We start from the raw sequence: 13816 nt of genomic DNA on the forward strand, positions 1-13816 counted from the left end.
ATTTTTTTTCCCCCCCTTCTAATATGCCCAAAAGGGGGTATAAGTCGTGTCTCTTTGTTCTTGGGTTATACAACATCTGGCTCAGGAGAGACCTGGTTCATGACTGAGGTGCTCAGGACCTTGTTAGTGTAAATAATAATTACAAGGCAGAAATATTCGGCTCAAAAGTCTTCATACGGGTGGGGTTACTAAGTCTTAGTTTTCTTGCAGCTACAGATAATTTTCATAGCGTGGGGAGATGTTTTCTTTGCACCTCTTCAAGATTTGGATCTCCGCTTTATGTTTTTTCCCCTCCACGGGAACCGTCTTCATTATTTCCAGAATTCAGGATTTTTACCTTAGGGAGGGCATTGTAGTTATGGTTTTTGTCTCTAATGCGTTAGCCTTGCTACTGTCCAGGCACAGTTTTAGACCCTTTTCCTGTGTCCCGGACACCGTGAGAGTATTTTCAGTGTTGTGGTGGCTGTGTACAGTCGTTATTTTTTGTTCGTGACATCATGGCAACTTGTGTTCATCCTTACTTTAGCAGTAGCATTACCTTGTCTTCTGATTCATCTGCATCACAGTTGCTCGTTTTTAAAACCTGTTATATTGAACTTTTAATGGCCTAATGTTTGGGAAATAGATGAGAGAGAAATTGTTCATCTTTTTAATTTAGATTTTCATGCCTGTGGTAAAACTGGGAGCAACATTTTTCATTGAGGGGGAAAAAAGTAGTATATGACAGTGGTAACTTTGGAAAGGTCAAGATTATGTTAACTCTTTTTTCGGGTTTTAATCTTGTGGATTGTGGATAAGTGTTATAGTGTAGTGTTTAATCAAATAATCTCGTGCTCATGTAATTTTCTACATATGTTTACTATTTTATAGAGTATCGCAGTTGTTTTTTATTGTATTTTATTGTATCGCAGTTGTTTTTCAGAAGTCTCACGTCACTTATGTACAGGCTTTACGATGAACGAGGCATGGGCTCTTACGCATGTGCCATAAATACAGCAAGCTGGGGAACCCTCTGCCTCATCCAGTACGCGTTTTATGCAGTTCTTACAATTCCATGTACTGCAATAGCATCTGCATTTTACGGAGTGTGTGGCCTGATGTGCGTTCATGTTATATAGGTGGAATGAAGCACAGGTCTTGTAAAGCGTCGTTTGTTGGCAGCCTGGGTAGAGCCAGTGTTCGCTTGTGTGTACGCAATATGATTTTTGGCGTGGAGCAGTGAAAGCGTTGCCTTTCTGTTGAATCGAATTTTTTCTGTGGTCCCCATTAACTTGCGGCGTTTCACTTCGTACCTTCTCTGGTGCACGGATTCTCCTTTGGAGGTAACTTGGCCTGGCAGTGCTCTGTGTCACGAGCGTGTAAGTTATCCTGACATAAGTTTATGGTGTGGATGTGGACTGTGCCATCCCAACTGTGCTGCTCAGTGTGCTAGAACAAGAAATACGCTCACCCCAGAAGTAAATAAGCCGTCCTGGCAAAAACCAGCTGTACCAGCAAGAGCCCTTAGTGTGTGCTCTGTCAGTCGGAGGTTGCCCTTCTCTATAGCTCCATTGGGAAAATGTGTGGCGTAAGCTTGTTCATAGAGGATTAAGCTATAGTGAGCAAAGGCCACTTTACTTCTGAGTAAGTTTGGCCACGCAGGGGTTTTACGCGCTCTAATATTGCAGTTCAATTAATTGTCTCAACTTTCCTGGACAAAAGCCCTATGACTGGTTGGCTGCACAGATGTCAGCTTTCAGACTGCAGGTATTTTGGCATGAGGACTACTTCAAGTGTTGGAATTTCATAATTTTTCTGCTGCTCAGGAGCCTGAATCATCTTTTCTTAGACTTAAACCAGCCAGTTTCACTTCTGGCAAGCTCGAGCCTGGAAGATTTCGGCCTCATAAGTGAAAATAAAGAACCACAAATGACTGCAGGAGCCCAGGTTGGGAGCACTGGCGCTGCTTTTATTGTAAATCTTGCTTCTAGGCTACATCATGTCAAACTTCTGCTGCCATGTGGATGTACATGCTCTGGGAATATTTCCATTACTGCTTCCACCTGCTCTTCATGTACCAACTGAGGGAGATTTCCATGCAGCTTCTCAGTCTCTTGAAGGCTTTGGGAGTTAGCATTTTTTTGCCTTACCCTCCTCTGATCTGGAAAAGTATCCTCTAGGAAGGAAGCAGAGTGCAGTGACTCTGCTGTGCCCCTGTATCCCTTTTACCACAAAAATTTGATACAGACTTTTATACATAAGAAAGTTGTGTGCTGTCAGTAGAAATCAGCTTGTGTTGATGATTTTCAGTGCAAGAAATACTGTAAAATTTAGCCTCGGACTTTATCTTTCTTATGCTGCTTCTGAAGTAGATCAATAGGACAAAAATATACACGATTTTTTGTATTACTGATTACCCAGTGCTTGAGTTATTTAATAAAATAATTTTAAAATACTCCCCTTGGTCTTTTTAAATAACTTACGCTGCATGATGGGGATCTTACTTTTACTATGTAGTAGTCACAGTAGTAGAAGGATGGAAAATGGTGCTGAGGTGGCACTTGAAGCAGATACTTGTTGTGACTCACGTAGCTCTCCTCTAATGAACTTCATTAGCTCTTTGATACCTAGCCATTTGTTAAGCATGCTTGTCTAAAATTAGGGCTGGCTACAGCCAATTGTAAATCAAAATTAAGGATAAAAGTTTCCACTTATTCCAGTTTAGTTTTCACACCAGATTCAGAGCTCTGTTGCTGGTTATCATGCTCTTCTGGATCTTCAGTAAGGCTCATCCCACTGAAAGTGTCATGAACCACTGAAGACCCTCCATGTGAAGGAGTCAGGTGGCACGTAGCCTCTAGCACGGTCTCTTGGCACTGGGGCAATGTTTTTCTGTGTTTAAAGGTAATCCATCCTCTTACGGTTTTGAATGCAGTTGTTTGTTAGAGGATCAGTTTAACAGTTTCTTACATTCCCACTGTTGAATGCAGATACGTGCCCTTGCCCCAATCTGTTTGTCACTTGCTTTAGTGAGTGAATTTGTGTCAGCTATTGTGAATCTCTTCATCGGCTCATTTTGCATGTGAATCTAAACCAGGTAAATGTATCCTAGCAAACCCCCTGTTTTTTAAGAACTCCAAACCATAAAACGCTGAACATTACTAGCATCTTCTCTTTTCTTCCACCTGAAACGTGAGCTTCCACCAGAAACTCTTGCCGCTTTCCAAAGTAAAGGCTGTACCATTAGCAGTGGAGTGCGGAGAAGGGTTTGAAGGTCCAGAGTCATGCAGGCTGCCAGGACTTTGTACTGTGGGTGGCAGGAACCTCTCACCTGTCCAGGCTAAACCTGGGCTGTCCAGGCACCATCCTGCTTTGGGGAGAATTCAGGTCTATTCTGTATCCACCGCAGCAATTGCAACGAGGTTCAGTAGTTGCTGTGGTTTGCTGATTCCAGCCCTGTTGCTTTTGCTTTGTCCCAAAAACTGGTGAGGTTGAACCAATTACCAGTCAGGCCCATTGGGAAGGTTGGCTTGAGTCGTTCCTCCCTGTGTAATGGCACCACTCTCTAAGAAACATCAGAGCCCGTTATCCTTTTGGGAATAGTACAGTTTATAACTAGGAACAGACCTTGTGTTCTCACCAGGAGCATTAGTAAGGGGGGAGCTGGGAGAGGATGGCCAAGTAATCAAGGCTGTACGCCCACTTTGTTTTGGAGGTCACCTGATGCGTTTAGCTTTATGGGAAGGACTTCTGTCTGAGGCTGGTCTGGTTTTGTTGTGGATGAGTCACCTACCAAATTCCAAGAAGGAGTCCCTTCTATTGACAGATAGCAAATGGGGAGGTGGAGGCTATATTTGGTGGAGCACGTAGGAGAGTGATAGGCATCCTGATGCGCATTGGCGTTTTGATGTCAATGAAATACTGTGGGTTTTTGTTTTGTTTTGTTTTTTTCCTCCTGTAAGAAAGATGTAGCTGTACAAAGACTCTTGGGACGCTTTAGATGGAAGGTGTTTTCCATCCAAGCATTGGCTCTATAGGATTGAGGAGTCCAGCATCTCTTTTTCTTCCTGTTTTTCATCCTTTTTTGAAGACCACACTGCTTTCAGTGGGTATTGAAGCCTGTTTTTGTGTTGGGGGATGAAAGCAGGTGTGTCCTCAGTACGGAGCATGGTGAGGTGCATTCTGCTCTTGGTGCTGGGCTCTGAGCCTCTGCTTCCTCGCTCGCATTATTTTTGTTGGGTGTTGATTACTTTCTGCCTCTGTGAGGCTGTGTGTAAGGCAGATGTGTGAATTATTTTATCCGTTTGCTCTGTGTGCTGTCTGTATTGCCTATAAATAATAAATGGATTGCTCAGATGCTGCAGACTGATAGCGACTTGGAGGGTAACTCAACTTTTTCACTACTGTTACAAAATTCATCTGACTTCAAATACATAAGCAGAAACCCATGACAGTATATTTTCATTTATAGAGCATGCTTCTTGCTTGTAACCAGTGTGATCATGAAATGCAATCCAAAAGAAACTGAGTCCCTCCCACGGTTTATTACATAACCATCTAATTAAAGTAATAAAATGGGGATGACTTCGAGGCTTGGAAAACTTCCCCATAGTCTGGGTCAAAAATACTTGCAAGACCACACCCCCAGAGTCACCACGCTTTATTTACCTTGCAACATCCTCTGTAGAGGAACGGTGTGTAAATTAATTATTTTCCCCATAAGTTTATTTTTGGCGTCAGCCATTAGAGTCTCCTGCTGCTGCTTCTGCAGCCACTTTCTTGGGCACAAAGAAAATCCTTTAACTCCTGGTTTCCCTTTTCAAGGAGAAAGGACTTTAAATAGTGCTGCTCCCTTTCCTCCCTAGAAAGAGCTAGCTGATTTGAAGCTCTTCTCATAGTTGATTTAGGTTGCAAGTTGTTTTTTCAGGCTTCTTACTTCTGCATCATGAGTATTCATGGCAATTGGCAGGTAAATCAGTAAATTTGGTCTCTTGCTCAACAAGGAAATGGTGTATGTTCCTGTGATTGCTGTAATACTTAAACCCTGATAACGAGAAGCATATGTAGATGGAGGTGGTGGTGAAGAAATGTGAAAGACATCTAAAGTACAAAATATAGCAGCAAATAAAAATTTGTGGTCCATTTTCAGTATACAATCATGTATTTTTCAAATACATGGTTGTGCGTTGCAGGAACTCTGAAAACTTCGAATTCCCACGGGATTTGCATATCGTGCTGTGCATTCAGAGCAGGAAAAGCCCCACTTGAACGCTGACTTAAGGTGGGTCAGGACTGGAAAACCATGATGGCTCAATCGCGGATGTTCTCCATGTGCGTGGGAAGTTTGAGATTCTGGTGGAATAGTACTCCCGTAAGCCATACTGACCCATGCCCCTTCCCAAACTAAGACAGAAGGAAATAACTGTGCTTAGTAAGAAGAGCCTTAGCGGATGTACTCGTGTGTGGGATTGTTATAACCCTGCTTCATCTTTTAACAAATGCCTTGGGTCTTGAGTGTTCAGTTTTGCCTGTGTGGAAGACTGCTGAGTGCTAAGCAGGATGCTTGGAGAGCACGGTGGCCTGCTTAACAGGCTCTTTGTCAATACTAGGGAGAAAAATGTTTGAACCAGCATTTAAATCCAGCGTGCAGGTACTTCAGACTTAAATAACTCGCAGACAAATCTCTTTGATCTAGTTGGGCTGTAGATGCACTTTTTTCCAGAAAACACCAATCTTAATCCTGCACAATACGTAGCTGCAAATGTGACACGCACTGGATTTTCTTGCATACCTGGTGCTTCGTTTACAGAGGTGACACTTTCCCTTTTCAGGGTCTTTGCTCATTAGTTTCCAGTGGTTTTGCTGGGCAGTTTTTCCTCCTCATTTGCAGTCTTTCGTGGGGCAGGCAAGCAGACGTGTTCTTGAACCACAGGAAACCTGTCCTTTCCTTTTTCCTAGTTCCAGGTGCTAAGGGGAGGAGGTATCCCATTTTTTACTGGCACTGAACAGAGCCCCACTGTACTCGTCACCTCAGATGCCCTCAGAGGCACCGCAGGGTAACCCGAGATGCCCATTTTTGTGAGCCTGAAGAAGAATCCCAAAATTCTTCCCCGTGTGAATGCAGATAAGGTAGTTGACATCAGAAGCTGTCTGCAGACCTGTGAATGCACCACTTCTCCTCTTAAACAGCTCAAGGGAAAAAACCCTCAAAACTTAGGCAGAATAAGATCTTGAAAACAAATGCTACTGTGGCAAATGTATTGTATTTTCCCTACAGGATTTAATTTTTTTGTTTTTTGAAGACAGAGTGGGCTGGGTTGCTGATGTTTGTGTTTGCTCACAACATTAGAGGGCTTCAGTATGTATTGCAGGGTTGGAGAGCAAATGAACTGAAAAGGTAAAAGTATAAAACTGCAAGAGGAGAGAGTTTGGGGTTTTTGTTTTTTGGTGGGTTTTGTTGGGTTTGTTGGGTTTTTTTTTGGTGATCTGGGACCACTTGTCACTGCTTAGTCCATTGCCTGGGACATTCTGCGCACACAGGTTGAATACCTGTACCCTTCCTCATCCAGCCAAGGTGGCACCGCCCCTCCTAAAACCAGCTACAGTCATACTGGTGTAACTCATTCTGGGTTTAGGATCAACCGTACTGTATTCAGCATCTCCCTGAAGACTGCATCATTAACAGAACCATCGATGAGGCGTGGGCCAGGCTTGCCATTTTAGGGTGGAAGTTAGATAATTAAATGTGGTTAAGGCTGTGTCGTCTGCCTTTACCATATGCTAATCCGGTTGAAGTAATGCGATGTGAGGACCAAGTCCTTAAGGTGATCCATATAGCCAAGGTTGAAGACAGCGGACCTTGTCCATGCTGGACGTTACGGTTAACGTGACACTTCACACCTCCGAGCCTCAGTCTAGACGAGGCCGTGGTGTGTCACATTGCCACCCTCTTGCTCGAATCCCTCAGTAAAACACTCTTCCATTATGTTTTTCTGTGGTAGTCCAGCATAACCACTAATCCTCTCTCTCGATAAAAGAGGATTAAAACCGGGAACATTTGCACCTTAATGCAGCCAGCTAGGGCTGCACTGTCTTTTAGGCAGTAATCCTGTTGGGGCGAGGGCTGTGCTGTTGTGCAGTGCCAGGAATGCTGTTGGCGATCAGCAGATAGCCACTCTCTCAGCGGTTGCGCTTATTGGGTTAGTAATTCTTAAAAGACCACTTTGCGTGTTAATTTAAAAAGCTGTATCGACTAGAGATGACTAACTTGCTTCACACTGTTAAAATGACTTCTGGGCTATGTCCAGAAAGTAAAATAATTTGAAATTGGGATTTCTCTGTGGTTCTTTAAATAAAATGAAAGAATGTGTAAGTTGACAAAGTATTATCTTTGAGAATGCCATTTATCATATGTTATGTTTCCTAGACTCGTGTCAGACTACACATCCGGCAAAAAATTTTAGGGAAGAAGGTTCTGCCCCAGGTGTTACTGGTAAAGGAGAGTCACCTCTGTGTATCGCACCCCAAATGCTTAACGTGAAACCTGCAGAGCCTGGGGGGAAGCACGGGAATGCTAAATGAGAATTCCACCCGGTGGTTTACGATTTTACGGTGTAGTTTGACTTCTAGTTTTGGATTACACTCGCTGGCTGACACGGGCCGGGATGCGGTGGTATGCCCTTCCTGTGGGTTTCCAAACGCTGAACGTGTGCTAACCTTGTTCTTGGTGTCTTCATGGGGAGGATTGATTCCACTGTAGTACTTTTTTTTTTTTTTTTTAAACTTATGTGAATTGCTTAAAATTTGAAAAAAAAGTGGAGTCCTTCTGCATGTACATGTTGTGCTTTCCCTGTGAACTACCATTGCTCTGGTTGAGGCAAGCAACTGAAGAGAAACTTCTTTGGCAGCCAGTCCAGCCCAGTTCAGCTTCTGGGGTAATTTAAAAGGAGGGGGGGAGTGTTGTTTTGTTTTGGTTTCTTTTCTTTTTTTCTTTTTTTTCTTTTTTTTTCTGGAGAGCTTCATGTTCTCTCCGATGTGCTGCTTCCATTCCCTGCTGGCCCAGGCAGGAGGGAGACCAGGCGTCTGCTCCAGCTCGCCTTCTGCAGCTGGGTGGAAGGCTGCGGTGAAGTCCTCCGCATGCTCGCTATCGCCTTTGTGCCAAAGCCTGAGAAGAGTCTTCAAGTAGAAACCACCTCATCCTTACGTTCAGCGCATAGCTTCCTGCCGGCATTTGGTGCTAAATATGCGAAGTTAAGCTGCAGAAAAGACCCGTTGCAAATTGCATCGTACATCGTGAAATGAAATGTCCTGTCACATTGTCAAATGGTGGCTTTCAGCAGAAACTTCAGCAGCAAATAGGAGTTTGTATGCCTTAATAAATTTGTGTAAAATCTTATTTGTTTATTTTCCAGACTTTGTGTGTGACATTTTTCCTCCAGTGAGATGTGTTTGCTCTTTTATGTGAGATGCTGATAAAAAGAGCACATTACTAGAAGGGGTTTTGGTTTTGTTTCCTAGAATCAATTTTATTTTAGGTCTTTTCATGCTGAGACTGGTAGCATAGGGAATTTTTTTTCATCCTAATTAAAAGGATCATTATATTATGCCACAGGAGGACGCTGTGGAACGAGAGCTGGTTTCTGTAGTTCCTCTTAGTGCTTGAGTTACCACATCTCTGCCGACATGAGGCAACTGTCCATGTGCTGCTGTGAGCCAGCGTGAAATAAGATGTTCGCTTCAGTCTTGATAGGAGAGGTGTAAACTAGTGTGTCTTATCTTGCCTTTGTGCAGGATATCAGTTGCTGCTGACATGAGGCAATGTCTCAAGTCCCAGAAGGTCAGTCCCAGCTAAAGCCTTGCACAGCTTCCAGAGTGATACAAGCTTCACCAGAAAAAAAGCCATTTTTTAATTGGATTGAGGTGTAGGCCAGCAAATTCTCTCCATGAGCAAGGGAAGGCTTTTTCCACAGCCATGGAAAAATAGGATTTTTGGATTTAAATGTGCATTTTAAATTAGTTGTCATAATAATTAAGATACTAATCGATCTTGTCCCTGAGGAATGGCATTGTTTCCTTATCAGACCTGCAGTGGTAATTCCCTCTAGGCACAATTTTATACAAGAAGAGTATCAAATTTATCCTGAAGGCGAATTAACACATAATATTTAACCAGTGAGAGACGCCAGTGCAACGTGACAGGTGGACATCACGGAAAGAGCTAAGTCTCTGCTCTCGGGAATCTGAAACCTCCTGCTAGGGAGGACGTGAACATCCTCTTTCTTTTCTCCCCATGGAGGAAAGACCAGGAGAAGGTCTGGGTCTTGCTTGTTGGTACATAGTGCAGCCAAGTGATGGGAGATGGGGGCTTTCTCATGTGCTTTTGGTTGCAAGCTGCACTCGCAGAAGCCAGTGCAGTTGTAATCAGATGGTGTAGACCTCCTGCCGTCTCAGATTTCACCTGGAAGTGGTTTCTTAACCAGCATCGTCAGGAAATGCTGCGAGTGAGCTCTGTGCCTGTGCGAGCCAGGCCTGGGAGGTGGGCATCTCTGTGGCTTCCAGGTACCAGCCAGTGTTGGTCCTGGATAGAGGAGAAACACAGCCATGACAGCACCAAACCAAGACTGGGCATCTCTCCTCTGTTAGAGGTTGTCCTCTATCCTCCCCTCAACAGGAGGTTGGCAGCTCTTCTAATTCAGAGCATCTCAGGACCTATCAAAACCGGACCATTTCTGGCTATTGTAATCAGAGGGTAGACCCCAGTCTGACAAGACTAACAAGGTTTGATGAACACCAGTGATTTCAGTCATGGCTCCTCGTGGAAGTCGTGGTGCACGATCTCTTGGTTTGTGTTGCCGTTGTTTCCGAATGAGGTTAGTTCTTCATGGATAGTACAACCCTTGAAATCTGCTGATTAGAGGCCAACTGTATCAGGATATATGTACGTGCTTTAAAAAATGTGTAGAGGGCTTTGTGCCAGAACAGCAAAAAGCAGTACCGGACAATTTCAAAGGTATAATTACACTCAAACAGGATTTGATTTTATTAGTAAATGACAAGTGATTAATTTCTCACTGGATCAATTTTCACTGAAGAATTATTCCAGACTGTCTTTGCAGGGAATTTGGAATTTATCTAGACATACAGCCGGATGTTTGAAATAGCTTTTTAAATAAAACATTCTTATGTACTAAGTGCATAGGAAGTGCTTTTTAATCTGATTGAATACATGAAGTATGAAACCTAGTTAACTGAAAAAACTCTTTCACGTCACGTTGGCCCGGATCATCAAAGGTATTTCAGATTCCTCCCTCTCATGAGATGACACCGGCGCCGATGGTCGCTGTGGCAGGCGGGCGGATGAGCTGTTGCAGCTGCAAACAGTTGGTAGTTCTTAAAATAAATCGGGGTGGTGTGGTCTACCTTACCCGCTACAGCGTAAACCACGGGCTCTTAGGAGCGAGGAAGGCAGCTCAGTGGGGCACATGCTTTGCATGTGTGAAGCCCTGCGTGCCACCACCAGCATCTTTGTGACCTGCACTGGGAAACTCTGCTCCTGCCTCGCTGTGATGGCCAAGGGATGGAGACAAGCACGAGGGTAATGCCGAGCATCGTCACTACCTCCTCGCAGCATCGCTGAAGAAGCAGCATTTTGCGAGTAAGCACCGTGGCTCCCCTCCAAGCTAGGGGAAGGGGAGAAGCAACCTGAGCAGCAAATGGCTAAAACCTGATTTAGAGGCCCATTTCCTAGCAGAGGTGCTGGTCTACGTGGCTGAACACCGCTGGAGAGCTGCAAGAAGGGGCTTAGCAGGCGGCAGCTGATGGCTGCAGCAGCCACCCCGCAGCCCACGGAGCTGCTGCATGAGAATTAACACACCCGGATCACAGGAGCCCCGTTGATTAACGCTCCACAATCGCCTCCAAGAACAAAAGTGCCAGTGTGATGTCGGTTGTTTAATGCAAAGCAAACGACTTATTTACAGCGGAGGCTTGAATCCATTAAGGGCATACTAAACTCCAGATGCTTGTCAACTTTACAAAAAGAGTGGAAGAAAGGGAGGAGGTGTTGCATGTTTTCTGGAAAACACTCAGCTCACTGAGCATGGAGCAGCATTTCATTGAAGTTAAAACCATGAGGAGGGTGACAAGCTTGAATGATGAACCAGATTTTTTTTTCCCTTTTTTTTTTTTTAATTTTTACACTGGTCTCAAGACTGCTGTGTAGTGCCAGGCAAAGTACTACCTGCCGATTTCCTGTGTGGAGTAGGGTTCTCGATAAGGAGTTGGCGCTGACTACAACACAGGGTTCAAGCAGAAAATGGGCTGCAAAAGAAAAAAAACCAGGAGTGTTTCCATTCTTTTGAAACAAATTAGGAAATGAGCCAGAGGGATTATTCTTGAGAGTGGATATGTAGAATTGGCCCTCTCAAATAAGTCCTCTAAATTACTTAATTTAAAAAAATAAAGCAAATGAATTTGTTTTTTGGTTTGGTTTTTTTTTTTTTTAAACCCCAGGAACATCTGATGTCCCCTGAGCCAACTGAGCAATCACAATGTTGGCTTGTTTCTTCCTTTCTCCTTTCTGCTTACTTTACTGTACGCCGAATACGAGGCATGGCTTTGGGGAAAACGCCGATGTAAACTCTCCTCTACAAGAGAGCGTTTGCCGCCCGTGAGGCTTCATCAGTGTCCTGGTCTTTGTGTTTCTGTTTTGTACCTTTTTAAATACTCCATCCATGCTGCAGAGTGCCATGCCTCTGTAGACACCAGCCTAGACCTCTGCACGAGCCTTTGCAGGTTTGGGTATCAACCCCCCCTGATGTTTAGGTGAAAGGAGGATGAGGATAAGCATGATGCAGGCTGGCTGGCTCTCTTCAGAGACACGAGCTGATGCAAGCTCATCGCCCCTTTTTTCAGTAGTTACCGTGGCTTCCCATAGCATCTGGTTTGTTCCTCTATCATCTAAATTTAAGATCTTTTTAGCAATTCAAGGCCAGTTCTTTAGAGGACACTAGGTGGGTCATGTAATGCAGCCTTTCTCCTGAGTCTCATTGGTGGGAAGAGACGAGGGTCGATGATGTGACCGGCATGAAGTGAGTACAGGGACTGGAGCTGGAAAGGTCAGCGTGTCTAATAAACTAATTGCTGACATTAATCACTTATAAAGTGGATTCTGAAAAAGCATGTGTGTCTTGTTAGTCTTCTGTTTTTCCTCCTGTGTAACTTCTAAAGCCTTGCTTATATCACTGTAGAAGGCAGAGCTGCTGCTTGAGCTTGGGGTGTCCATCAAATAAGGTTAGTTCCCCTGTGCAGCAGTGCCGTGCAGCTGGCTGGGATGGGATTTCAATCTTCCCAAACCCTTTGGTTTGGAAAGGCCGTGCTGTAGTGCACTGAGCAGGCTGTGTGCGAGTTGGCCTCTCCGTTTGCTATTGATGATTTGCTAATTCTTGCATTTTAGTTATATGTCACACGCGTTTTTATGTGGATGCTATTACAGAACACAGGTGAGCTCCTCCCTTATGGTGTTCTACCCAGAGTGTCTCACCCTGGATATGAAAATATGAGGCCTGAATTCTGACAACCAGGATTATTTGCAAAGAAAATACAAAACTCTTTATTTGACGAAGCAAATTTTGTAAGAACAACAACCCACCCTGTTTCACAGTGACTTCTTGGCTGTTGACTTACGGACGAGAGGTTTGCTCATCCAGTGAGCTCTGAAATGCCCAAGCAGAAGGAAGGTCTGGTTGCAAAACTTGAACATGAGAACTTTATATTTCATGTTTTGGATGTTGATGAGGCTGTTAGCTTGTTCCCACCTCGTTTCAGAATGGTAGAATCATAGAATTACAGAGTGGTTTGGGTTGGGAGGGGCTTTTGAAGATCACCTAGTCCAACCCCCCCTGCCATGGGCAGGGACATCTTGCACTAGATCAGGTTGCTCAGAGTCCCGTCCAACCTGACGTTGATCGCTTCCAGGGATGGGGCATCCACAACTTCTCTGGGCAACCTGTTCCACTGTCTCGCCACCCTCATCGTAAAGAATTTCTTCCTTATGTCTGATCTAAATCTACCCTCTTTTCATTTAAAACTTGTGCAGCGGCTGCTCTCTCTCAGGAGGGGTCTGAGCACACATGGCAGGAGCGATCAGTGCATGCATGGGAGAGCACAGAGCAGGTCTCAAAATATTCTGGGTCTCAGCCCTTCTCCATTACTCTTCATTCAGGTAATCCATATTTTGCAGCCTTTTAAAAATTATTTTAACCATCAAAGAAGTTAGACTCAGCAGTTTTTATTTATTGTTAATCTGAAAAGGGTTTCAGATGAATTAGGCATTGTGTTGGGCGAGTTAGTAAAAATGGCTGCATGATTTTAAATGCCGGTAGATAAATGAGATGCTCATCTCTAAGTTAAGACAGTCTCAGTGGGCAGTGCCTTGTGCTTCTACACATCTGAAGTAAAACTGCTTCAGCAGTCTAAAGGATAAAAATAAAGCCCAGGCCCTGTCTGTGTAAGAGGGTTTTTCCAGTCATGCTGGTGTACCTCATAATTTTTTCTGGTGTGCATGTTTTATTTTTGGCTCAGTTTAAAGAACCCATGAGGCAACATTGAACTAGATGGCGGTGGCAGAGGACAACTTCTACAGGAGGATAACCCCTGTGGTTTTATATTAGTTCAGTTATATCTCCTTACATTCACACTACAGATTACACTGAGCAGACGAGATCTTCATTTTAATCCACATGGTTTTAAATTTAATGTAGAATTTATGGTTTTTATGTTCAGTTTCCGTTGTTTTCTGCTGGTTTGAATGGTACGGCTTCTGCTATTTTGGATTGCT

At 44.0% G+C, this 13816-nt stretch overlaps 1 protein-coding gene across 6 annotated transcripts in view; it reads left to right on the plus strand.

Moving 5' to 3' along the window:
- The window catches only part of NRF1 (nuclear respiratory factor 1), a 73470-nt gene that overhangs the window by 921 nt on the left and 58733 nt on the right, over positions 1-13816 (plus strand). The gene's annotated exons all lie outside the window — the stretch shown is intronic.

The sequence above is a fragment of the Ciconia boyciana genome, chromosome 1, assembly GCF_034638445.1.
Source record: "Ciconia boyciana chromosome 1, ASM3463844v1, whole genome shotgun sequence".
In the NCBI taxonomy this organism is placed as follows: Eukaryota; Metazoa; Chordata; class Aves; order Ciconiiformes; family Ciconiidae; genus Ciconia; species Ciconia boyciana.